The sequence below is a fragment of the Mandrillus leucophaeus genome, unplaced genomic scaffold (genome assembly GCF_000951045.1).
Source record: "Mandrillus leucophaeus isolate KB7577 unplaced genomic scaffold, Mleu.le_1.0 Scaffold36, whole genome shotgun sequence".
Lineage (NCBI taxonomy): Eukaryota > Metazoa > Chordata > Mammalia > Primates > Cercopithecidae > Mandrillus > Mandrillus leucophaeus.
In genome coordinates this window covers 3,427,714-3,453,749 of record NW_012103809.1, presented here as the reverse complement: position 1 = coordinate 3,453,749, position 26,036 = coordinate 3,427,714, and the positions used below count along the sequence as shown (strand labels likewise).

General features: G+C 41.9%; 1 protein-coding gene across 1 annotated transcript in view; it reads left to right on the top strand.

Moving 5' to 3' along the window:
* Nucleotides 1-26,036, top strand: part of LOC105546482 — a 659,409-nt gene that overhangs the window by 123,022 nt on the left and 510,351 nt on the right. The window lies entirely within an intron of this gene.

Below are 26,036 nucleotides of genomic sequence, written 5' to 3'. Positions count from 1 at the left end.
TTGTTACATATGTATACTTGTGCCATGTTGCTGTGCTGCACCCATCAACTCGTCAGCACCCATCAACTCGTCATTTACATCAGGTATAACTCCCAGTGCAATCCCTCCCCCCTCCCCCCCTCCAAGTTTTTTGTCTATTTCACCAATGGACCAATATGCGTTTGGAAATGGGCAAAAACTCCCATTTCCATTTTTTGATCTATTCCTCCTCGACAGAAAACATTTGAAGTAATAGCAATTAGTCCAGTGCTCTTTCTGTGATACCGTATTTTTTATTTGTTTGTTGTTCCTGCTGCCATTCTGGAAATCTCCCTTTTAAAGCACTGCCACGTCCCCTTATAGCAGCATTTAGTACAGGTGCTCTAAAGAGGTAGAAAGTCCACGGCTCCAGTGGCGGCTAAGAGCCCAAATAATACAGGCAGCGATCTAGTCTCTTACGTAAACCTTAGGCATGTCCATGATGAGAGCATGGCCAAAGTTCTCACGCTGTGTAAACGACATCAAATTAGTTTGGCATTGGCCAGAGTTTCTTTATAACTTGATTCTTTTTGAGAGGAGATCATCTCTAGAATCACTCAGCTTCCTAAGAATGAAGTTGCATAACGCTGGTCTTTTCTAGAGCTCCTTGAATGGGGTTTCTCTTGTGGGTACTGCAGAAGTTGTCCTTTAGATGTTGGAGGATGTCTTAATCCATTTTGTGCTGCTATAACAGATCGTCTAAGACTTGATAATTTATGAAAAACAGATTTAGTTTTTATACTTCTGGAGGTGGAAAGTCCCAGGCTGATGAGATTGTATATGGTGAGCCATCTCATGATGGAAGACAGAGGGTAAGAGAGAGGGAGGAAGAGAGAGAGAGAGAAAGGAAGGGAGCTGAACTCACTCTTTTATCAGAAACCCATTCCCACAGTAACTAATCTACTCCAGCAATAATAACTTTAACCCAATCACCTCTTAAAGGTCCTACCTCTCAACATTGTTACATTGCAGACTAAGTTTCCAACACATGAATTTGGGAGGACATATTCAAACCATGGCATAGCGTCTTAAATAGGGGATTTTCAGTGTGCAAGAAAATAAACCCACCTAATCCCTGTTTGATATTTCTTAGAACAAGATTTTGTTGTCCGGGTGTGGTGGCTCACGCTTGTAATCCCAGCACTTTGGGAGGCTGAGGTGGGTAGATCACGAGGTCAGGAGCTCAAGACTAGCCTGGCCAATATGGTGAAACCCCGTTTCTACTAAAAATACAAAAATTAGCCGGGTATGGTGGTGGGTGCCTGTAATCCCAGCTACTCGGGAGGTTGAGGCAGAGAATTGCTTGAACCCAGGAGGCAGAGGTTGCAGTTAGCCAAGATCACGCCCTCACTCCAGCCTGGGTGACAGAGTGAGACTCCATCTAAAAAAAAAAAAAAAAAAAAGGATTTTGTTGCCTTTGTTGTTTCCTACAATAGATGGGATTTTTATTTTTTATTTTTTTTTAAGTATGTCTTTAGTGGTGAAGCTGTACCAAGGTGTTCACCACTGGGACTAGATTCTCCATGTAGTACTGGGTATTTAAATGAACCAACCCCCTCTACTTCTCAGTTTAGTTTTGTCCTCAGGCTTATAACATTTAAAAATTTTGTTTGTTTATGCTTAAATTAGATAAACATTGTCTTTTGAGTTATCAAGGATACTGCCTGAACAACTGAAGTACCTCTCATTTATCCCAATTAGATGTTATTTGGGGCTGTGGCGTTACCCTGGCTAGTCTATTTTGGTTGGAAATAAAATCTTAGAAAAATAAATAAACGGAAATGGTTGGGGGACGGTGTCAAGACAATAAACAAATTGTTCACAAGTTTTGGGCAGAATTTAATGACACAACAAACAAAACCTCAAAAGTAATTTTAGGCAGAACATGTATTTAGATGTTTTATCTTATCTTCTTAGTTTTCTATTATAGAATCTGGTAGTCTGGGTCTTAAAAATGATGACAAATTTGTGCTAAAATTATTTACCTTTTTTCTCACCTATTTGAATATCTCAGAGTTAAGGCCACACTATAGCTTTATGTTCCAAATATCAGATCCTTGTGGCTGGGACCAGGTCTGGGTGGCTAACAGCTTTCTTTTCAGCTAGTTTTTCAGACCAGTTCCTTCCCAGTTTACTTTTCATATCAATTTTAATAGCGGAATGGCACTGAGTTCTCGAGCTTTTCAACTTAGCCTGAAGGGCCTCGTGCCTTAGAATTTAAATCTCCAGTGAGTTTCTCACTACAGCTCTAATGAGATGATCAAGAACCACCTGAGGCCACATCCTACATTATGGACTGCTGATGGGAAGGGCCCATCAGCTGGCCAGGCCAGGGGACGCTGTACCTGACACCTTCTCATGTTTTACAAAACTGATCAGTGTGACAAAGTTCTAATTAGCATTTAACTGCTTATAGTTGAACTATCCGGTGAGCTGACAGTATGTAAATATGCACAGGCAGCAGTTAGGGGAGGATTTAGATTATTTGAAATTGTTTTAAAAATCCACCTTATACCTTAGAAAGACTTAGAAATGTAAACCGTATTTTATGCTCCCACGACACTGGCCTTTTCTCTCCCCATGCTTCTAACAATGGAATTTTGTTGGTAAAATAAATGAAGGTGACTCATCTGGAGCTTTCCATTCTACTGAGCTTTTTATTTATTTTTTTTTTTTTTGAGACAGGATCTTGGCTCACTGCAACCTCTGCCCCACCAGGCTCAAGTATCCTTCCACCTCAGCCTCCTGAGTCACTGGGACTGTCGGCACGCACCACCATACCACTTTTTTTTTTAGTAGAGACAGGATCTTGTCATGTTGCCAGGCTGGCCTCGAACTCCTAAGCTCAAGTCATCCACCTGCCTTGGCTGCCCAAAATATTGGAATTACAGGCATGAGACACTGTGCCCAGCATACTAAGCCCTATGAGGACCAGGTCCCAAATTCACTGCCACCAGGACTGGCCATGTGGACTCAGTCCAGGGAGTGCATATGGTACATAGATGGTTCCTCTGCTCTCCAGTAGCATCTGCAATAAACCTTTTGACCACTTGGGCTGACTAACAGCACAAATTACCTTTTATTTACTCGTTTTTGAATTTAAACTTCTTATCTAGTGAAGACTAGTATAACCATTCTCCACTCAATTTTAGCTCTTCTAAGGTAGCTCAAATCTTTAGATATATTTACTCTGCTGTAATTTTGAGTCTTTATGTAATGTATTCACAGCTAACTCTTAGTTAGACTGTGGGCTTCTAGGGGTGTAAAAGTTGGGAAAAGGAACCTCCTGCCAATTCCTAAATTCTGGAAAGAGCGTTTGGCTGTTTGGGTATTGCTTCTGTTTTAATGGTTTGTCTGTCTGTGCCTTTTTGTCCCTTGATTGGATATGAAAAAAAAAATCCAATGAATCCCCTGGTTTTTATGCTGAAGGTAGGGACAAAAAAGGAGGAGAAGAAAAAGAGGCAGTGTTTTGAGGGTTCCTTGAGGGAAGATTGGTAGCTGCTGGAAGGTGAGGTCTGTCAGAAATGCTGAGGCCAGCGTGATCCTTGGGTAAGAGGGGCCTCATGCGAGGGTTCCTTGGAAGGTGCCTGGCAGCTGACACTGTATTTAGCATTGAGCTGGAACCCACTTAGAGGTGATGAGCGCTGTCATCTCTCGCCACCTCATTGTCTGCCCTCTTTTCCTCCCCATCTCCACCACCCAAGTACCGAGGCTAGAAGGGGTTAGAATGTGAAAAGGAAGGGAGAGAATGGACACAGCTCTGGCAAGACTGATCAGAAACTGAAGCTGAGACACTCAGCAGTGGTGCAGGAGAAGGGAAGCAAAGGTAAAGGGTTGATTTGTCTTTTCCTGACTCTATGGACATCCCCGGCTCTTGCGGCCTTCTCTGGGGGTTTACGACCTGGGACCTCCCTCCATGCAGGAGAGGAGGACATTGTTCATGTCTGCAGCCCTTCCTCCATTCCTCACCACATGCTCATAGGCCAAGTCTACACAGCACAAGGTAGGTGTTAAGGAAGTATCTGGACAGAAAAAAAAACACATTTCTAAGCAACAATGACATTGAAAGGAAAGGAAAATGAGAATGTCCTTTCTTCTTTTATCAAACAGAAGTATTTGCCTGGAGAATAGGTTTTTGTTTTCTTTCCAAAGATTTCAGAAAAAGAATCGTAATGACATAGAAATGCTCTGTGAAATTTATGAAAGGAGGTTATAATTCATACAAAACATATTGATTTCAACTCCTTCTAAATTTCTGAAAGAATCGTTGAAAGAATGAGATTTACTCAAGAAGTAAAGTAAACCTAAAATTCTAGCTTAAAATAGGAAAAGAATAGAAATGTCAGTAGCAATGAAATGAGGAAAACAGTTCCTGATCCTCATTCCTTACAAAGAAAGGAACGTAGGCCAGTTGCAGTGGCTCATGCCTGTAAGCCCGGCCCTTTGGGAGGCTGAGGCGGGTTGACCACTTGAGTTCAGGAGTTTGAGACCAGCCTGGGCAACATAGTGAGACCTCATCTCTACAAAAAATTAAATTAAAAAATTAGCCATGTGTGGTGGTGTGTGCCACCGTAGTAGTAGTCCCAGCTACTCAGGAGGCTGAGGTGGAAGAATCACTTGAGCCCAGGAGGTTGAGGCTGCAGTGAGCCATAATTGCACCACTGTAGTCCTGCCTGGATGATAGCGCGAGACCCTGTCTCTCTTAAAAAAAAGGGAGGTGCAAAATGCATCACTATTCCACTCAGCCCTTTCTTTGGAAGCTGCTGAAACCATAGACTACATGACTTTTGGATGAATGCACTTATTATAAAGACATTCAATACAAAGAACATTTTTAAAAAGAAAGGCATAAAAATATGGGTATGGGAAAATATCTTCTTATGGTATACTCAAGGAAGAGCTGAGATCACCTCTTATCATAGACTTCCGCTGAAACTGTTGCTCAGGTGTACTTGGCCACCGAGAGAGCCATTCTGTCACCCACCTCAGAGTGACAGAGGTGCAGCACCGCTCTGCGATATATCCAGCTGTGATGCTCACTTGCATAAGGAAGGCAGACCCTTCCTTTTAATGGAAACCTCTGGTACAATAAACATTTCTGCTAGAGAGGTTGCTGCTGTAGGAAATGTAATATTATTTATATTATCCTTAAATAAGTCAAACAAAGGCAAAATAAATACAAACAATACATCTTACTCTGTGGCTGAGAAACAGTGAGAATGGGATGGGCGCGGTGGCTCACGCCTGTATTTCCAGCACTTTGGGAAGCTGAGGCAGGTGGATCACAAGGTCAGGAGTTCAAAACCAGCATGGCCAAGATGGTGACACCCCATCTCTACTAAAAATACAAAAATTAGCTGGGTGTGGTGGCGGGCGTGTGTTATCCCAGCTACTCGGGAGGCTGAGGCAGAGAATTGCTTGAACCCGGGAGGTGGAGGATGCAGTGAGCTGAGATTGCACCACTGCACTCCAGCCTGGGCGACAGAGCTAGTCTTCATCTCAAAAAAAAAAAAAAAAAAAAAAAAAAAAAAAAAAAAGGTGAGACTGACTTGGGATTATTTTGTAACCATAACTTCCTGTCGGGTCTTACATAGAGATAAAGGTCATGAAGGCAACATTCCCTCCCCTTTGTTCAAAAAGTCCCAAAGATTCGTTCCTGTTATTGGCAAAAACAGAGTGACCTGTGTCTAGAAGTCTCAGGTAAGTTAAATGGTGTCTTCCCATTGAGTCCCACAGATGGCATTGTGCAACTTTGTCTTTTTTCTCTCTGTCCTTTCCTTTATTTATCAGTTGCCAGTGTCCTATATCCTGCCTCCCGTGCAAGCAGTGTCTTCACTGGCGTCTATTTTATTAACCATCACCTTGGATCCAGGTAGAAGCTATTCAGAGAATATTGGTGGTTCAGAAAGCGGTTTCTCCTGTTTGAGTTTTTAAAAATTGTATTTGGTTTTGGCTGGACTGTGTTTCAGTTGAATCTCTGCTGTGTGCCTGGCCTGCTCTGATAAGTGTGGTTTAGTGCAAGGTCTCAGCCCTGCTCTGTCTTTGGGAGCTGCCTGACTTCCCTAAAGTTCTGTCACCTTCCACTACTGTCTAGGAATAATGGTGTTTGTTGACAACCTATGTCAAAGAGCAGTTGTGAAAAATGTGTGAGCCACTTACATTAGCACTTTGGGCACCTAGCAAAAGAGGTACCATGCAAATACAAGCGAGCATTCATGTGGAACAGTCTCTGAGAACTCAGGCCTTCCAGATCATTTTCTCTCTCCATGGAGGGAAGGGGAGCTTGGCAGCGGGGTGAAAGAGAGGGTTTCTGGGTTGTGTATTTTAGGCCGCATGTATGTGCTATTGTGCAAACGGGTGCAGCTCCAGCTGTGGCTTCCTCGGTCTCTCTGCCTTAGTCATGGAAAGCCTCAGAGAGGAAGTTTTAGGAAGACTTTCAAAGACGAGAGGTGAAAAGGCATGCAAGGTAGAAGAGCAGTGTTGGGAATATGAGGAGTAACCAAAAAGCAGGGGCAGAGGAGACAGGAACAACGCCTACATGGTATAAAGGAAACTTAGGAGGAGAAATTTCCAGATCTTTCCAGGAATCTGATCTGGGAGGAAGGCTCCTTCTGACTTTGTTGCTGTAAACATTAGTATTATCCCTTTGAGTGGCTGTGAGAAGGAAAACCTCAATTCAAAAACATAGGCAGGTGTCGTGGCAAGTTTATAATATATTCCAGACAGTTTCGCTTTTTTCCTTTTTAACTTGGAGAATGATAGTCCTTGTGGCAAGTGAGTAATCATAAAATAAAAATGCAAACCTGACCCATACAGTCTTGAACATACTTAACTCTTAGAAGGATTCTGATTAACCAGACAAACAAATATCTAAGTAACCTAATGCAGGGGCTGCTTGTAGACTTGTTTGGTAAAAGTGATTATAACAAAAATTAAAGATAACAAAAACATACAAAGTGGAATTGGCATTTCACTTTGCCTTAAGGCTGGTCCTGATGAATAAATGATGAAAGAGAAAGGAGACAAAGATGGATTAACAGAGTATGACAAAGAGCTGAACGCTGTGGACCTGAATGCTGTGGCGGGAGCACACCGGCCTCTTCACTCTCATGCCAGTTTGGTTAATTCCCAGGCCCAAGGTGCAGGTCTGTCCTGAGAAGGTACTGTTCTGGTCCTGTGCCATCTCTAGACCGGAGAAACGAGGAAAAGCTAGAAAAATTTCAATGCAAAGACGAAAATTGCCATTTGGAATCAGAAGAGCTGTGTTTGTATCCCAGCTTCACCATTGATTAGGTAGGGTAACAGACATTTTTTTTTCTTTTTTTTGAGATGGAGTCTTGCTCTGTCACCCAGGCTGGAGTGCAGTGACGTGGTCTCAGCTCACTGCAACCTCCACCTCCGGGTTCAAGCGATTCTTTTGCCTCAGCCTCCTGAATAGCTGGGACTACAAGCGTGTAGCACCACGCCTGGCTGATTTTTGTGTTTTTAGTAGAGACGGGGTTTCACTGTATTGGCCAGGCTGGGCTTGAACTCCTGACCTTGTGATCTGCCCACCTCGGCCACTCCAAGTACTGGGATTACAGGCGTGAGCCACTGCGCCCGGCTGACATTTTTTTTTTTTTCTTAATTCAAATCTCGTTTTGCTCACCTGCAGAAAGCAGATATTTTTCACCAGGCTGGTTGTAACGATCAACAAAAAATATGTTTGAAAGAGGTCTGAAACATATTTTTTAAAAATAAAGAGAAACAAAACACAAATTTAAGTTTGATTTAGTGATTAGAAGAGCAGGCCAGTATTACCATTGCTTCATGTCTTTTAAGAGAGAAAACTAGATGCTATGTACTCAAGGTCCAAAAACTAGGTACAATCAAGAGTCCTTTGGGAGAGGAATCTTCAAGCAGCACATCTTCAAGTATTGATACTATGATTTCATCAAATTTCTATACTTTTGACACAATGTTAGGTTTGACTCTGGAAAGGCTCCACTATGTTTTTTCCCAAATCCTCCCAATCCCCAACCATAGTGAAATTGAGTATAATCATTCCAGGATAAGACATGCTTCCCTGTTACATTAAAGCAAAAATAAGTTTGCCAAGAAAAAGCAGCTTTTCACAAAGGGCGTTGTACACGTTCTGGGAAAAGTTGTCTGGCTGGTTTCACTTCAGCTCAATCTTTTAAGTGCAATTTTTGCTGTCAGCCACACCAACTAATATTACATTAACCATTGCCCTAATGCCAGTTCCTCATTTGGCAAAACGCACACGTGTGTGCACATGCGCGCACACACACGTGTCCCTGGAAAATTACAAATTGACATAACTTCCTAGATGGCCTGAGGACTTCAAAGAGTTAGAGAAGCATCAATCAGATAAATACCTGTGTGTGCTGCCTAGGTTTTAAAATGTTACAGTCATGTGTAAATCACTGTCAGGACAGTATTTTTTTTTTTTTTTCTTCCAAGAGTATGCAATAAAAGAAGCTTCAACAGACTGGAAAATACAACGCATGTCTTTCTGTCATTATTTGTTTTTATTTTTCGCTGCTTCCTGTCACCCTGGAGGTGGTCACAGTCTGGTCTCCCAGTACATACAAGTTGCTGGGCAAAGGGAGAAGCCACGAGATAGAAGCCTGCATAATTTCTGCCTGCGAGGGAAGAACACTGGGGCCATTAGTAACCGCAGCAGGTTTTTCTCCCGCATCCCACGCTCTGCGCCTGAATGCCGCGCCCGTGAACACAGACTTCAGCACACCTTGTCATCAGAGGAGCTTTCTGGAAACCAGCCAGCTGCAAGGCCCAAGGTCAAGCAATCACCATGACTATCAACCACAAGGAGAACCTTGGGGGACCCAAGGAGGTGACGGCAGGTGGAGAGGCAGTTAGTGAATTCCACAGAGCTGCTTGCTCGCTGCTGTGGCCTCGTCAGTGGCAGCGGCGGCTGTGACTGCCGGGAAGGTTTTATCTACTGATCAACACAGTGTGCCAGAGGGCTGATGGGATAGCCCGCTTTGGCAGAAGCTTCCAGTGGTAGCCTGCAACTAGAGGGCAGAAGGAAAAGGGGGAAAAAAAAATCTAACAACAGACCAGCGGGATCAGTTCCTCAGAGCACAAACACCAGTTCCAGGCCGTCCCCACTCCATCCCCGGCTCTTGCAGCCACGGCTGCCTGCTTGCATTAATTACTTCTCATTCCCAGCCGCATTTATTCCAAACTACCTTTAGGGTTCAAAGTGCAGGAACAAAATGACTTGGGTTGAAAGCAATTAACAAACAGGTTATTTTAAATTAACAGACACTTTTGCCAGCTGGTCCAAATAGCTAGTACATGTCATGGCAGAGTTAGCAATGCCAGATATCCCGTGAAAGAAGAAATGGGTTTTTCTTTTGCTTTTTTTGGGGGAGGAGGGGGTTGGGGGACAAGATCTTGTCACCAGGCTGGAATGCAGTGTCGTGATCAAGGCTCATTGCAGCCGCAAATTCCTGGGTTTAAGCCATCCCCTTCAGAATAGCTGAGACTAAAGACTTAATGTCATTTCGCCTGGCTAACTTTTTAAACATTATTTTTTGTACAGACAGAGTCTCCCTCTGTTGCCCAGCCTGGTCTCAAACTCTTGTTCTCCAGCAGTCCTCCTGCCTGGGCCTCCCAACGTGCTGGGATTGCAGGCGTGAGCCACCACGCTCAACCTTGGGGTTTTCTTCCCAACTTTTTTTTCTAATGACATGCACTAATTGTATTTTGGGATTTAAACGTTTTGTTAAGACATATTTACCAGAGAGCTAGACCAAAGGAAATCATACCACTCTAAGCATATACAGATTTCTCTCTGATATTTATGATCTCTCATCTTTATTTATATAAAAAGTATGTTAAGCGTCTATAAATGCATTATAAATTTTATGTTCGTTTTTCTTTTTCACTTTGAATTTTTCTACCGTTTCTATTTGAGTTGCTATCATTTTGGGGAGCTATTTCTTTTTCCCTTGCATTATAGATACATTTGGCTTCTCCTGTCTTGTAAGTGGGTACTCTTTCTATGTTGTACTGTATATAGTGAGAATTTAAAAATATCGAATGAAGAAATGAATTGTCTCACAGAGTTTAAAATAGGTAACTACAAGAGAAAATGCCAGAAATTTATACCAAATTTCTATGAGTTAATAATATGCTACCTATTGCTTCATAAAGGGTTCTCCATAATAGGTTACTCAACTGTATCTAACATTATTTGATTTACATGCAACTTTTCAGGATCACTTAACAACATAAAGTAGGAGAATGCCCATTGGGTGACTGTGGGTGGTAATGACACCTGGGGAGTAGTGATGTTTTAGTGTCATTTATAGCCGCAGTAAATGCATATTGATTAAAATATATGCACATGTGCAACCTGCTCTTCAATCTATTATTTAGATACACTAAGGAGAGGTGCTGCTCTTTGGGTTTTGTTTAGTGGCTAGAGCACTGTTGGTACGCAGTAAAAGTTAAGGACAGGAAGGTCTGTCTAGCATGTGATACAAAGTTTTCTTTTTACAAACCGTTGAACAGAAAAGGCAAGACATGACATGGCAGATAAAATGTGCAGAGAGGCTGTAGTATCTTCAGCCTGGTGAAAACAGGGTTAGTAAATTTGGTCAGTTTTTTCATTGAAATTTTCTCTCTCAATACTGGTCAGTACTGAGAGAAAAGGCCCACAACGTCATATGTTAAGGCAAATTAAACAGGCACTTTTGAAGAATCAATTAACCTCAAGGGTCCAAACTACTAGGCTATAAGGAAAGTAAAGTATTAAAAAAACCACATAATAAGATATCAAGACTGTCCACAACAAAATTGTTCAACTGAGATACCATGAATTTACTATTAGCCAATTTATTTTATTTTACTTTATTTTATTTTTTGAGATTGAGTCTCGCTCTGTTGCCCAGGCTGGAGTGCAGTGGTGCGATCTTGGCTCATTGCCACCTCCGCCTCCTGAGTGCAAGCAATTCTCGTGCCTCAGCCTCCTAAGTAGCTGGGATTACAGGCGCCTGCCACCATGCCCCCAGTAATTTTTGTATTTTTTTTAGTAGAGATGAGGTTTAACCATGTTGGCCAGGCTGATCTCAAACTTCTGCCCTCAAGTGATCTGCCCACCTTGGCTTCCCAAAGTGCTGGAATTACAGGCGTGAGCCACTGTGCCCGGCCTGTTAACCAATTTTAAAGTTTATTTTACCAACTGGATTTTCAGTGGGGGAAAGTTAGGCTCTTTGGAAAAATGCACTGGCTGTTTTGATACAAACAATGGCATTATGGCGTCCAACCTTCTAAGAGAAAGGCTTGCAATAAGAAAATCAAGGCTCTTGTAGGGCAATATGGCTAATGGACTATTTGACAAAGAGAAAGCCTTTTACCTGTATGAACCTCTGCTCCTTCCTCTGTAGGTAAACAGCACAGTCCTACAATGAGACGCTCTTCACTCCCTTTAGGTTTAACAGTCTGTGATTCTAAATAAGCAACTTTATGCAGAGAAATCATTGCGTTCAACAAAAACATTGCTAGGTTCACCAGAGAAACGGATGGACAGTCCAAACATTGGTACAAAGAGTCCTGGAGTAAAAGTTAGGAGACCTGGGGCATGTTTCTGCCTTAGTTTCTAACTGCCCTTCATTTTTCACCTTAAAATGTAAGATACAGCCCAACCGTTATCTCATTTTTCTGGGTGCTATAAAAACAGACACAATTTCCTATACAGAACAGAACAATCCCCTAAACTGTAGGTTCTTTTGGAAAAATACACTATAGTAATTTATATATACATACACACACACATATTATGCAAAAATGATAGGGGTGTGTATGTGTGTATATATATGTATATAAATGATACCTAGGTGTGTATATGTATGTATACACACATACACACACACAAACACACATTATGCAAAAATGTTATCTAGGTTTTGGTCCTATAGGGCACCAGATGTTGTAGCTCTTTGCTTTCAAAACATACCAGATATCTTTCAGTAGTCCTTTGTTTTCCAGAGCATAAGGCTTTTAAAACTTTAAACTTAGTAAAAACAATGTCTTAATATCAGGTCTTGATTTTTTGTAAGTTACATAAATACATTTCCAATCAGTAAAACATGATTGTTTTTCCATCTTTCAGATAACTAGAAAACAAGTATCCTTATTGAAATACAGCCAAAAATAGAATTTGCCATTAGTATAAAAAGCTTTAGTCAGATTCATTTCAGTGTTTCCGTTTGTGTGGTGATGTTATTAAGCAGCCTCTTAATAACTGAAACATACAAACTAAAATGGTTGTCATACTATGGCTTTCAGAAGGGAATTACGTGCTCGCATCCTCCATGTGTGGGATCCCAGCGGACCTCAGAGGTAATCCTGTTCCAGTGCTCCTGACAAAGTGGACAAGGGGAACAAAACCGACAGCAATGAATGAACAATTAAGTGAGGCTAGTACCCAGTACTACTAGTAGGGAAAGGGAGGCAGGAAAAGTCACTTTCTCAAAGTCAAACTACAAGTGAGGGGCAGTTCTACCTCTGAATCTTGGTCTTTCTGGCACTGGTATCACTGGCTGTTCATGATGTCTTCATGTTGGAATTGGGAGAGAATAGTGGAGTGGGAAAAGGCCAGCACGTACTCTACCTTCCAGATGATCCCGCTCCGGGCACCCGGGCAGAATCTCCCAGTGGGCCTCCAGGGTCTACCAGTTTGCATTGCAGATTGTGTGCTTCCCTCTTTTTTTCATCAGCTTCCCTGCTCCACCCTCCCCAGTCCTCTTCCAGCTGCCATGTGACTTTGAGAAATTAAACACTTGACTGCATCCTAGGAAGCATTTGGAAATTCCTGCTGTCCATATTTTCAGCCTCTCTCTCTATTCTGATCAAGCAAGAAATACATCCGAATATCAGCAAATCTACTGTAATCTTCCTAAGTGCCCCTTCCTCCCTCTGGGCCCACCATGACTATCCATCACCAGGAAACTAATAGCAATCATAACTGACCACTTTTTTTTTAAAAATCATCTAGGGCTTGTTCTTTAAACAACAAGCATAACAACAACATTCACTCTACCCTGCTCTAAAGAGGCCACAGTGTGGTGAGTTCCAGTCGTTCTCTATCCAGCCAGGTCCTTGGGGGCTTTATCGTCACATTATCATCATAGGTGTCTTTAGGGAACACGTGGCATGTGCTAGGACACTTGCATTTTCTTGAAGACAACCAATTATTTAATACAAATGTACTCTACATAACTGAATCAAGACTTGGAAAAGAGAAAATGTGGAGCCCCTCTGCCATCTTTGAGTAATATTCCTATAGTCCTCTTTGTGCAATCTTGGTCCTGCCAAGCTGTGATCCCTAGTGTTGGAGGAGGGAGATGGTGGGAGGTTACTGAATCATGGAGGTGTTTCCTAATGGTTTAGCACCATTTCCCTTGCTGTTCTCATGATAGAGCTCTCACAAGATCTGGTTGTTTGAAGGTGTGTAGCACCTCCCCTCCCTCTCTTGCTGCCATGTGAAGATGAGCTTGCTTTCCCTTTACGTTCTGCCATAATTGTAAGTTTCCTGAGGCCTCCCCAGAAGCAGAAGCTTGTACAGCTTGCAGAGTTGTAAGTCAATTAAACCTCTTTTTAAAATAAATTATGCAGTCTCAGGTAGTATTTATAGCAGTGTGAGAACAAACTAATATAGAAAATTCGTACCAGAGAATTGGGGCATTTCTATAAAGATACCTGAAAATGTGGAAGCAGCTTAGGAACTAGGTAATGGGCAGAGGTTGGAAGAGTTTGGAAGGGCTCAGAAAAAGACAGGGGAATTAGAGAAAGTGTAGAACTTCCTAGAGACTTGTTGAATGGTTGTGACCAAAATGCCGATAGTGATATGGATAGTGAAATCCAGACTAAGGAGGTCTCAGATGGAGATGAGGAACTTCTTGGGAACTGGGGTAAAGATCACTCTTGCTACGCTTTAGCAAAGAGACTAGTGGCGCCATGCTCCTGCTCTAATAATCTGTGGAACTTCAAACTTGAGAGAGATGATTTAGGGTATCTGGCACGGAAGAAATTTCTAAGCAGCAAAATGTTAAGATGTGGCCTGGCTGCTACAAAAAGCCTATGCTCATCTGCATAAACAGAGAAATGGTCTGAAACTGGAAGGTATATTTAAAAGGGAAGTAGAGCATAAAAGTTTGGAAAATTTACAGCCTGACCCTGTGGCAGAAAAGCAAAACCCATTTTTCTGGGGAGGAATTCAAGCCAGCTGCAGAAGTTTGCATAAGAGGAGCCAAATGATAATAGCCAAGACAATTGGGAAAATGACTCCAAGGCATTTGAGTGACCTTCACAGCAGCCCCTCCCATCACAGTCCTGGAAGCCTAGGAGGGAAGAATGGTTTCCTGGGCCAGGCCCAGGGCCCTGCTGCTCTGTGCAGCCTTGGGATATGGTGCCTTGCATCACAACCACTCCAATTCTAGCCATGGCTAAAAGGGACCAAGGTACAGCTCAGGCCATTGCTTCATAGGATGCAAGCCCCAAGCCTTGGCAGCTTCCATATGTGTTAAGCCTGTGGGTATGCAGTGGGCAACAGTTGAGGCTTGGGAGCCTTTGTCTAGATTTCAGAGGATGTATGGAAATGCCTGGATGTCCAGGCAGAAGTCTGCTGCAGGGGTGGAACCCTTACAGAGAACCTCTACTAGGGCAGGCTAAGGGGAAATGTGGGGTTGGAACCCCACACAGAGTCCCCACTGGGGCACTGCCTAGTGGAGCTTGGAGAAGAAGGCTACCATCCTCCAGACCCCAGAAAGGTAGATTCACTGACAGCTTGCACCATGCGCCTGGGAAAGCTGCAGGCACTCAATGCCAGCTTTTGAGAGCAACCATGGGAGCTGAGCCATGCAGAACCACCACAGGGGCAGAGCTGCCCAAGACCTTGGGAGCCCATCCCTGCATCAGTGTTGCTTGGATGTAATCATGGAGTCAAAGGAGATTATGTTGGAGCTTTGAGAGTTAATAATCACCCTGCTGAGTTTCAGCCTTGCATGGGGTCTGTAGCTCCTTTGTTTTGGTCAATTTCTCCTTTTTGGAATGGGAGCATTTACTCAATGCCTGTACCCCCATTGTATCTTAGAAATAACTAACTTGTTTTTTAATTTACAGGCTCATAGGTGGAAGGACTTGCCTTGTCTCAGATGGGATTTTGGACGTGGACTTTTGAGTTAATGCTGGCATGAGTTAAGATTTGCGGGGACTGTTGGAAAGCCATAACTGTGTTTTGAAATGTGAGAAGAGCCCAGGTATGGTGGCTCATGCCTGTAATCCCAGCACTTTGGGAGGCCAAGGCGGCAGGAACATGAGGTCAGGAGATTGAGATCATCCTGGCCAACATGGTGAAACCCTGTGTCTACCAGAAATACAACAATTAGCTGGGTGTGGTGGCATGCACCTGTAGTCCCAGCTACTCGGGAGGCTGAGGCAGGGGAACCACTTGAACCTGGTAGGCGGAGTTTGCACTGAGCTGAGATCGTGCCACTGCACTCCAGCCTGCTGACAGAGTGAGACTCTGTCCCCCCACCCCCCATCCCCCCAAATAAAAGAAATGTGAGAAGGACATGATATTTTGGAGGGGCCAGGGGTAGAATAATATAGTTTGGGACTCTGTGTCCCCACCCAAATCTCCTATCAAGTTGTGATCCCCAGTATTGGAGGAGGGGCCTGGTAGGAGGTTATTGAATCATGGGGGTGGTTCCTTATAGTTTAGCACCATCCTCCTCACTGGGCTGTGATAGAGCCCTCATGAGCTCTGTTGTTTGAAACTGTGTTGTATCGGGCAAGTGCAGTGGCTCATGACTGTAATCCCAGCACTTTGGGAGGCTGAGGTGGGTGGATCACAAGGTCAGGAGATCGAGACCATCCTGGCTAACATGGTGAGTCCCTGTCTCTACTAAAAATACAAAACATTAGCCAGGTGTGGTGGTGGGTGCCTGTAGTCCCAGCCACTCGGGAGGCTGAGGCAGGAGAATGGTGAGAACCTGGGAGGCAGAGCTTGCAGTGAGCTGAGATTATGCCACTGCCCTCATCCACCCCTCCCAGCAGTCAAGTGAAGATGTGTTTGCTTCGTCTTCACCTTCTGCCATGATGGTACGTTTCCTGAGGCCTCCCCAGAAGCAGAAGCCTATATAGTGTGCAGAAGTGTGAGTCAATTAAAACTTTTCTTTATAAATTACCCAGTCTCAGGTAGTTCTTTATAGCAGTGTGAGAATGGACTAATACACTTGGCCAGGGTGTTTCCAATTATTTTTTCACTTACTTATCATCTAGTTGTTATATTTTAGGGGACTCCTACAAGCAAAGTATTTTGTTAGAACTTCAAGCAGACGCAATGATGGGATGACTTTATAAAAAGTAGAATTATAAAGCTCTAGTTCATAATTAGTAGTTCTTTTTTTTGCTTTTGTGGCCCAGTTGGAGTGCAATGGCATGATCTTGGCTCACTGCAACCTCCACCTCCCAGGTTCAAGCAATTCTCCTGCCGCAGCCTCCCAAGTAGCTGGGACTACAGGTGCCCACCACCACGCCTGGCTAATTTTTGTATTTTTAGTAGAGACAGGGTTTCACCATGTTGGCCAGGGTCGTCTGGAACTCCTGACCTCAGGTGATCCACCTGCCTTGGTCTCCCAAAATGCTGAGACTACAGGCATGAGCCACTATGCCTGGCCATCACAATTAGTAGTGCTAAACATTCTTCGGTATCAGTAGGTGGTGCTGGGATTAGAAAACACAAGATTGCAAATTACTAATACTTTGTGCTAGAAATGTCAACTATGAAATTAATTTGGCTGGTATTAAAAACACTGATGCTAAGTAATAAACATTGTGCTCAGTAGGCACAATAAGTTTTATTAGCACAAGCTATACTATTGTGTAATTATTGTTTACTTGTAATGTGATTATCCTATGAATTTGCCAGAATTTTGTCTGTTCAATGATTTTTTTTTTCCTATTGTTCATCACTAATGATATAGAAGCTGAAGAGTAAACAAAATGATGTGTTTGAGAGGCATAAATAACTGATGAGGTAAAAAAAAAAAAAAAGAACTTCTATCATTTAGAATGGTGGTTTTTGTGTTCTGGACTTTAAAAATGTTATAAACCACAACTTTGACAGGCCACAAACAGAATTTTATAATTATAGGGTTTTGAAACTGTGTTTGGAGAATAGTTGCTTTTAGGCCTTGAGTGAAGTATCTCAGCATGGGAGAGCCCAGTGACATTGCTAGTTTTGAACATTCTGAGACTCCAAAAGTGTGGCAGATTCTTTTCTTCAGATGTGTATGGACTTGAAGGCGTACGTAAACTGTTTTTCTAGAAGGAGCTAAAGTTTTCAGCCATAAAGTAGAGGGAGTAGTGGTTTCTCTTTAATGCTTTTTATATCTATGAAAGGTAAAATTAAAAGGAACCTTAAACATTGCCAGTCTCTAATCTGGCATTTCTGGAATTTGATAACTATTTAATAAGTATCAAATACATTTTTTTTTTTTTTTTGAGATGGAGTCTCGCTCTGTCCTCCAGGCTGGAGTGCAGTGGCACGATCTCAGCTCACTGCAACCTGTGCCTCCCGGGTTCAAGAAATTCTTGTGCTTCAGCCTCTCGAGTAGCAGGGATTACAGGCGCATGCCACCATGATGGTTAATTTTTGTATTTTTAGTAGAGATGGGGTTTCACCGTGTTGGCCAGGCTAGTCTCGAACTCCTGACCTCAAGTGATCCACTTGTCTCGGCCTCCCTAAGTGCTGGGATTACAGGCTTGAGCCACCACACACAGCCTCAAATACATTTTGATAGTAGAGTTCTGAAAGGAAATGGTTTTATTTCCATAGCAATAAATAGGTAACAAAATAATTTATAAAACTACTTCTGTGATTTCCTGCTTGCAAAACTCCATCTACTTACCTGCTATCTACCTATTGAATTGGATTTAAAGTCAGCTCTCACTTTTTTATGCAGAATGGATTGTCCACCCACTCTTCCATAAACAGGCTCTGCTTGGGCAGGGTGACATGTGTCTGTAATCCCAGCTACTCCAGAGACTGAGGTGGGAGGATTGCTTGAGCCCAGGAGTTGGAGGCTATAGTGGAGCCATGATTTTGCCACTGCTCTCCAGCCTGCATGACAGAGCAAGACTTTGTCTCTTAAAAAGTGAAACAAACATACAAACAAAAATAAAATAAAAAGCAGTCTCTATTCCTTATTCCTTTGCCTCCACTAAGTCAGTGAGAGTTTCAACTCCAATAGTAGTACTCAAGGTTGGGCACAGAAAGGTTGCCTGCTAGGATTTCATTATAAAACTGCCTCTCTGAATAGGGCCGCCATAGATAAATATGGAATACATTCTTTTTGCAAGATGAGATGGGAAAAAAAGCATTTATTTGAAAAATGGACATCTATTTATTATCTATTATTTATACCTACCTCAAAGTTAATAGAATATTTTATTTCTTAAGTCCATCAGATTTATGTTTACATATATATTACATACACACATATATATGTATGTAAACTTAAGGCAAAGTTTCATTAAGGAACTTGGGAATTCCTTTTTAAATTTTAAATGCAGTAAAATTTATTTATTAAAACTTGTTGCTTATATTGCTTAAACAATACATCACTCTTACCAAACCTGAAAATCAAGTCATCCCTACCCTACTAGCTAAGTACTAAGAATTGCATTAAAAAAATACTGCTTATTTCTAATGCGACAAAAATCTTCTTTGGTTGAGGGAAAAATGAATGATTAGAGATAGGAGGCCTCTTTTATTAGGTTGGACAAACTCTGTAAGAGTCAAGTTGAAAAATGCTTGATGGTACTGTCAGAGTCAAATAGAAATGTATGGTATAAAAGGCCCCCCAAAAGTCTTCTGGTAATGACTGCAAGTTCCCCACTGCATTCTTAAAAATAGGTTCCTGAAACAGCGAACTTCCATGGGACAGAAGCTAAAATGGTCCATAAAATGAAATGTCTAAATATATAGGTTAAAAATTTGACATACTATTTTAAAAATCTACATTGAGCTTGAGACAGTGGCCTCTAGCCCACGGATTTCATGTTTAGAGGTTGAAGGAGAAAGGAGAGTTTTAATTTTTTTATGTTTTAAAGATTGAATTATAGTTTCTTTTTGAAAATCTTAAAATTTCATACAACTTATAAGAGGTACAAGGGCATATTATGATGCCAGTTAATTTATATTTGGCAGTAGTACTATTCTTTGTAATATCAGTACATTTATTAAACTCCCTCTTTAATAAAGAAATTCTTTATATTCTAATTATTCCTTTAAAAAGTATATCTGACAATGGGTATATTTGTTCTCTTTTTTCTTTCATCCTCTTATTTTGGTGAGTCTATTCATTCTCTAAGTTAATTAAGATAGTGAGTAGCATAAAACTGGACAAACTCTTTACAAAAAATTTGGAAAATTCTAAAACAGGTGTAAGCAACATGCCAAACCATGTTTTGTTGTTGTTGTTGTTTGTTTTGTGTTGTTTTGTTTTGTTTTCTTGTTGCCCAGGCTGGAGTGCAATGGTGCGATCTCGGCTCACTGCAACCTTCGCTTCCTGGCTTCAAACAATTCTCCTATCTCAGCTTCCTGAGTAGCTGGGATTACAGGCACCTGCCACTGTGCCCAGCTAATTTTTGGTATTTTTAGTAGAGATGGGGTTTCACCATGTTGACCAGGCTGGTCTCAAACTCCTGACCTCAGGTGACCTGCTTGCCTCGGCCTCCCAAAGTGCTGGGATTACAGGTGTGAGCCACTGTGCCTGACCCAAAGCATGTTTTTTAATTAAGACCAATAGAGGTAGAAATATCTTGAAATATACTACACATACACTCTTCCTTTTGATGAACTCATATTTTTTACTGTTACATGTTTTATCTTCTCATCACCCAAGAATGTACATCGTTAACTTACTTCATCAAGCCTCTCCTTATTTAAATCACCTTTCTTTCCAAAGTTACCTAACTCCATTGTGTGCCTGGTGAAAAATACCATGCACTAAATGCCTCCCATCCTCAGGAAGGGGTGGGTGGGAGGAGGGGCCATGATTTCTTCATGAACTGTCTTCCTGGATCCCCACAGCAGCTTGTTCCTCTGTTACCTTATTTATTATTATTGCTCATCTTGTACTGAGTTATTTCTATGCCTGTTTGTCTGGCAGAGTTCTGTTGAAATGAGCTTACGTAAGTAGTCTTTGGGGTGCGTGTTTGTGTGTGTGTGTATACATATATGGATGCACCTGTGTTTAGGGGCATCGCAGGCTCCTGACTCTTCTGGGAAGAATGGCTTTCAGTGTCCTGGGTCACCTCCTAAAAGTTGACAGCAGCTCATCTCATCTTCAAAATGTATTGGCCAATCCTTGGGTCCGTTGACCCTGGAGAGCTAGAGAGGCAAGCCCCTGAAATCGAGACTTCTGCTTTCGCTTGGAACAAACTGGCATTGGGATTAGACCATATTCCTCTTCACATACACTGTTTGGCGAGAACTCCATCCCTGTAGGCATCCTGATCTTACCTGGATTTCTTAAACCTAATTTAGATCAGGGTGTGAGTAGGTGAGAGTGTTTAAAGGAGAGGCCCTTGGGGCTTCCAGAAAGTCTCTATTCCTGGGATGTCAACTTGATGCTTCCTGGTTTCTTGAACGGAGCCTGCTTTTCACTGGGCGGGGGCCGGGGGCAGTGTGTTGGGGTGCAGAGTGCAGGCTGAACTTCCAGGCTCAGCACTGACCAGTGGTGTAAACGGGTTGTCTAACTTCTGTGTCTCAATTTCCTCATTTGAAATGTGGGTATAATAATGGTAGATGCCTTATAGGGGTGTCTTAAGGATTAGAGTTAATACGTGTAAAATGTTTAAAACCATGACAGACATCTTGGAAGCCTGTGATTTTAATCTAGTGGCATTTATTACTATGTGGCCCTTTTCTTTACTTTTTTTTTTTTTTTTGAGTTGAGGTTTTGCTCTGTTGCCCAGACTAGAGTACAGTGCCATGATCACGGCTCACTGCAACCTTGAACTCCTGGGGTCAAGCAATCCTCCTGCCTCAGTCTTGCAAGAAGCTGGGACTACAGGTAGGCACCACCATACCCCGCTATTTTTTTTTTTATTTTTAGTAGAGATGAGGTCTCACTATGTTGCCCAGGCTGGTCTCGAACTCATGAGCTCAAACAGTCTCCTGCTTTGGCTTCCCAAAGGATTACAGTCATGAGCCACTGCACCCAGCTCTATATGGCCTTTGTGCTTTCAAAGTCTTTTGAGTTTTCCTTTAAATTCTAAGATTAGTCAAATACTGTAAATGACTCAAACCCCTGTTTCTCAGAAGAGAGGGTGCTAACCAGCCATGAGCTGAGAATAAAGCATCCCTCGATACCTCCAGGATTGAGCACACTTGAGTCCTGTGCCTATTCCTATAATTTGTGTTCCTATAAAAACACAAACAAATAAGTTTCCACTTCCCTTGTCCCCAAAAGCCATTATTCTGCCTTATTTTGGCTTAGAGAAGTGCCTTCAGAGAAAAACTGAAATGCTGAGGCAACAACTCATAAACTAAAATCCGTCTTAAATAGTCCAAAGTCAATACTCAAAAAGGTGAGACAAGTGTAGTTATATTCTCATGTACCTTTCTTAGTTGAGTAGTTTGAACAGGAAAAACATATATTTATATAGATACATGCATGCATATATGTCTACACACACACACACAGACCATTAAAAGGGTAAAGACAATGAGACAATTAGAAGATGTAAGAAAACAAAATCCCAAGAATAGGTGAACCACCACATAGCAACACATGTGAGTAGAGGAAGAAGCTCATTTTGCTACTTTGACAACTTACCGAAACGTTTTTTCTTTTATAAATTCAAAAGCAAATTCACCTTGAAAGACTGTGAGTGCCTCTGTTTAACAACCTCACTTTTCAGGTGCTGGTCTATGAGCAGCGAGGCCTGTAAAGGCTCTCAGCTGGCTGGGAGCATCCTGTTAAAGGACTGGAAAACAGGCAAAGTCTGGGTAAGGGCAAGGACAGTCGCCATTCTATGTGGGACCAGAAGACCTGAATCTGTTGTGAGCTGATTTTTCGATCGTGGGCCATTCAAACAGCCTCTCTCTGCACCTTAGTTTATTCCTTGTAAAATGAAGGCACTGGGTAAATGATCTGAAATGTCCTTTTTACATCTGAGATAGAAATAGGGGAGGAAAGACAGTTCTACTACATAGACCTTGGCCAAATCCTATAGGGTGAGATAATTGTGTGTATCTTCTCTATGCTGAGAGATTGATCGGTCAAGTGGAAGAATGACTGAATAAGCCAAGCCATCATTTTTATTTTTACCCTTCAGGGTAGCTGTTGGACGTTTCATATGGGTAAAGGGGTTTATCCCAGTGATCCATTTATTTATATATTTGCTTCCTTTAGACTTTCTGATTTTTTCTTCATTGGCAATGGATAATAAAGTATTGTTCACATTTCAAATTGTATGTATCCTTTCAGCTCACACACACACACACACACACACACACACACTTACATACTATGAAAAGTACCAAAAATGAACTTAGAGATAGCGGGTGACTTTGTTTTTCAGTAAAATTTTTTAAATGTGTAATAAAAGGAGACTTCATATAGTATTTTCTGAAATCATCTGCTCTGTTACGATAGAAGAATACAGTCCCCTTACTTCCATTGTTCAGATACTGAAGCTGAAAAGCAAGTTGAAAGATGAAGTTGTCAGTAAATGATAAATAATTGACTCATGGTGACACTCTGCTGCTTGCCTCTTAATGGCTATTATTGTTGCAGGAGGGGCTCATTACTTCCTAGGTGTGGTTTCCCTACCTGGGCCAGATCAGTTTATCAGAGACCAAATAAGCACATGTGATATAATTAGAGATGTGTGAAGAGCACAGTACCGGCTCTTCCCATTTAAAAGAAAAATACTCACTTTTCCTTGGCAGCCACACCTTCTAATTACTTGCAAATGTTTAAGACTCATTATCTTCAAAGTTTGGAGAAAGACAGAAAAAGTGGGGGAAAAAGCCTCGATAGTGGAGACTGCAAGGATCAAAGGCCCTGGCTTGCCAGCCGCTGCGCTGTGCTGTCTTCAGGGCAACACTAAAGCCCCCCCGCAGAGAGGATGGCTTGACAGCTCTTAGGCAATTCAGGTAGCCCAGTGAGCAGGAGGTTGTGTTCAGTCCCATCGCCCAAGACTCGCCCATTCACCAAGCTCCTTTGAAGCACTGTGTTGAGCAAGAAGAGGTGGTGGTGGTAGTGGTGGTGTGGGGGTGGAGGAGGGATGGATGGAGTTTTCCAGAACCGGAGTGGTTAAACACTGCCACCTCTCTTTCTGTGGCAATCCCTGTGCCAGCTCGCCTTGGTGTAGGCTTAAAACTATTGTCTTTACCTTTGAACCTCCACATTTCTCCCTGTGAGTCCATTTAGAAGGTCCTTGCTACAGGGTATCATGCCTGCTGAGAAATTTTACTACCATGCCTGGCAAGGCACTCAGGGTTTACATATCTGTTTAAGCACTTTATGTAAATTCCGCAAGCAATATGAGCTACCTACTTTCTCCCTGTTGAGTGCTCAGCCAACGAGACACAGATCAAGACTCTAAAAAGGGATAGTGTCTGAACACGCATCCTGAGAAATCCCTTAAGCATGAGCTCAGTGAATGTCAGCATGCCATCTCCATATGACATCAGAATTTTGGTTTTAAGATGAGATTGACGTGATGTGTCGAGTCGCCTGTCAAGTCTTTCTCAGATGCACAGTCGGACTGCTGAGACGTTAGTATTTTTTCTTTCTTCTGCTTTTTCTTGTCTCCACATCTTGAAAGGTTATGTTCTTACGAAGGGGAGCTTTGTACAGTCTTGGGGATATATACATGAATAAGCAAACATTCTTGTTCTGTATCCCTGGATACTACCCTAAGGCTATATCTTTACATTCCCTTAAAGGAGTTTGCCCTTTGGACGCGGAGACTATGGAAGTTCCTTTGGCCCATTCAACTGTTGAAAACACTTCTGGAAGTTTCAGGAATGTATTAAGAATACCTCAGATGAAGAAAGAATATACTCTGGTCTGGAGTCAATTCACAGCTGCAATGTTCCTTTTCTTTTCCTTTTGTTTCTTTGTTCCTCTATCCTCTCTTCCTCCCTGCCACCCTTCCTTCCTCCCTCCGTCTCTCCCTCTCTTCTTCCCTTCCTTTTAGCACTACCGATATCATGCATCTTTTGCTACTTGTAATGTATTTAAGGAATTATTTTCTCAGTCTTTCAAATAAATTATTTTGATTACTCTTTCCACTTTATATTCTTTACGGAGAATAATAAAAATGAGAAGACCTCAGACACTGCTGAATTAATGTAGAGAAATGTTTCCAAGTAGTTTTCTCCATCACAAGAATTTTAGGGTTTGGGGTTGTCCTGGACAAGTGGCCATTTTGCCACTTAATGTTGCAGTCAGCCATATCAAAGGTTTATTAGAAGATGCTCTAATTAACCAAATGGTGCCTGTATTCCTTTGAATTTTTATGTTACTTTAAACCCTTTCAAAGGGACTGGATTTTTAAACTTCTCCTCTCTTAAAGTTGAAAAACATTTTTAGTATCTGTTAAGTGCTCATGTTGTGCTCGGCACTTAACCGGTGCTGTAAATGTTGTCCTATATGAGAACCATATGATACAGACTCCACACTAGAGGCTTCCACATCTAAAGGAGAGCAAGGTGCATGTTGTCTGTGTGTACATGCCTATGTTTGAGTTATGTGTGTGTATACATATATGTAGTGTAGAGCTACATCTCAAGTACATGTATGTACACACTTATACTTTTAAGTCAACATAATGTACACATGGATACATGAGCGTGTGCACATGCATACACACACACACACAGAGTAGTCTTCCCATAATCCAAAGTCCTAGACTTTAAGAAAAATACAAGGTTGAGGAGCTGAAGTCAAAAGTAAAATTTAAAATCCCATGATGTTCATTAATAGAAAAACAAACACCGACACTAAATAAATCCCAAGGCAATGATATTTTGTAACATTGGGTGTGGAGCTGTTTGTTTCATTGGCCATCTGTTGGTTCCTAGAAACTGTTCAGCAACTCTCTTCACTGAATTTTTAATGGGTCGCTGCTTAGTGAGTATTTAGCTTTGTTGAAATCAACATGGTGTTGCATTTGTCAGTCCTCCGTCAAGTGTTCAGTGCTTTCCTGATTTGTGTATTTTCCTCTAAGCACTTTTAGCGTCCACTGAGGTCTTGGGGATATGCAGTAACTTGGTTGCCCATAAAAATCTTACGCCAAAACATGAGCCATTTATGCTTCCACATACTTCTGTCTGTCTTTCTCCTGACTGAGAATAAAAAGAGACATCCAAGGCCAGGATCTTCTTTCCCTCATGTTCCTTTATTTCCTCCAAGACTTCACTGCAAAAAAAAAGCCCCACTGCAGAGAGGATGAGTTGACAGCTATTAGGCAATCCATTCTGCTTTTGACACTGCTTCCCTTTTTATTTCTCCAAGTTTCCGGTTTTACTCATCAGGTCTAACAGGAGTGATTCACCGCTTCATATACCAGAGTCAAGAAGATACAAAAAGTAAATTAGTTTGCTGGACATTTATATGGAGGGATTATTGTGTTAATATTTAACAAGTTATATATAAAACTCGGCATAGATCACATTATAGCAGCTACAAAACATTTAAGAAAACAAGAGCTGGTATTTTGTGTTTATTATTTCATTAGTAAACAAATGTTTATTGAGGACCAACTATGTGCCAGACTCAGTATGAAACACTGAGCATGCAAAGGAGAATGAGAAGAATGTGGTTCTTGCTCACATGGAGCTGTGTCAGGCACCGTACTAAATGCTGGGGGTACATCCTCATTTTATTCTTGCAGCAACTTTATTGAAAGAAGTCTTCCTGTTTTATAAAGGAGGTGCTATTGTCTGAATGTTTGTG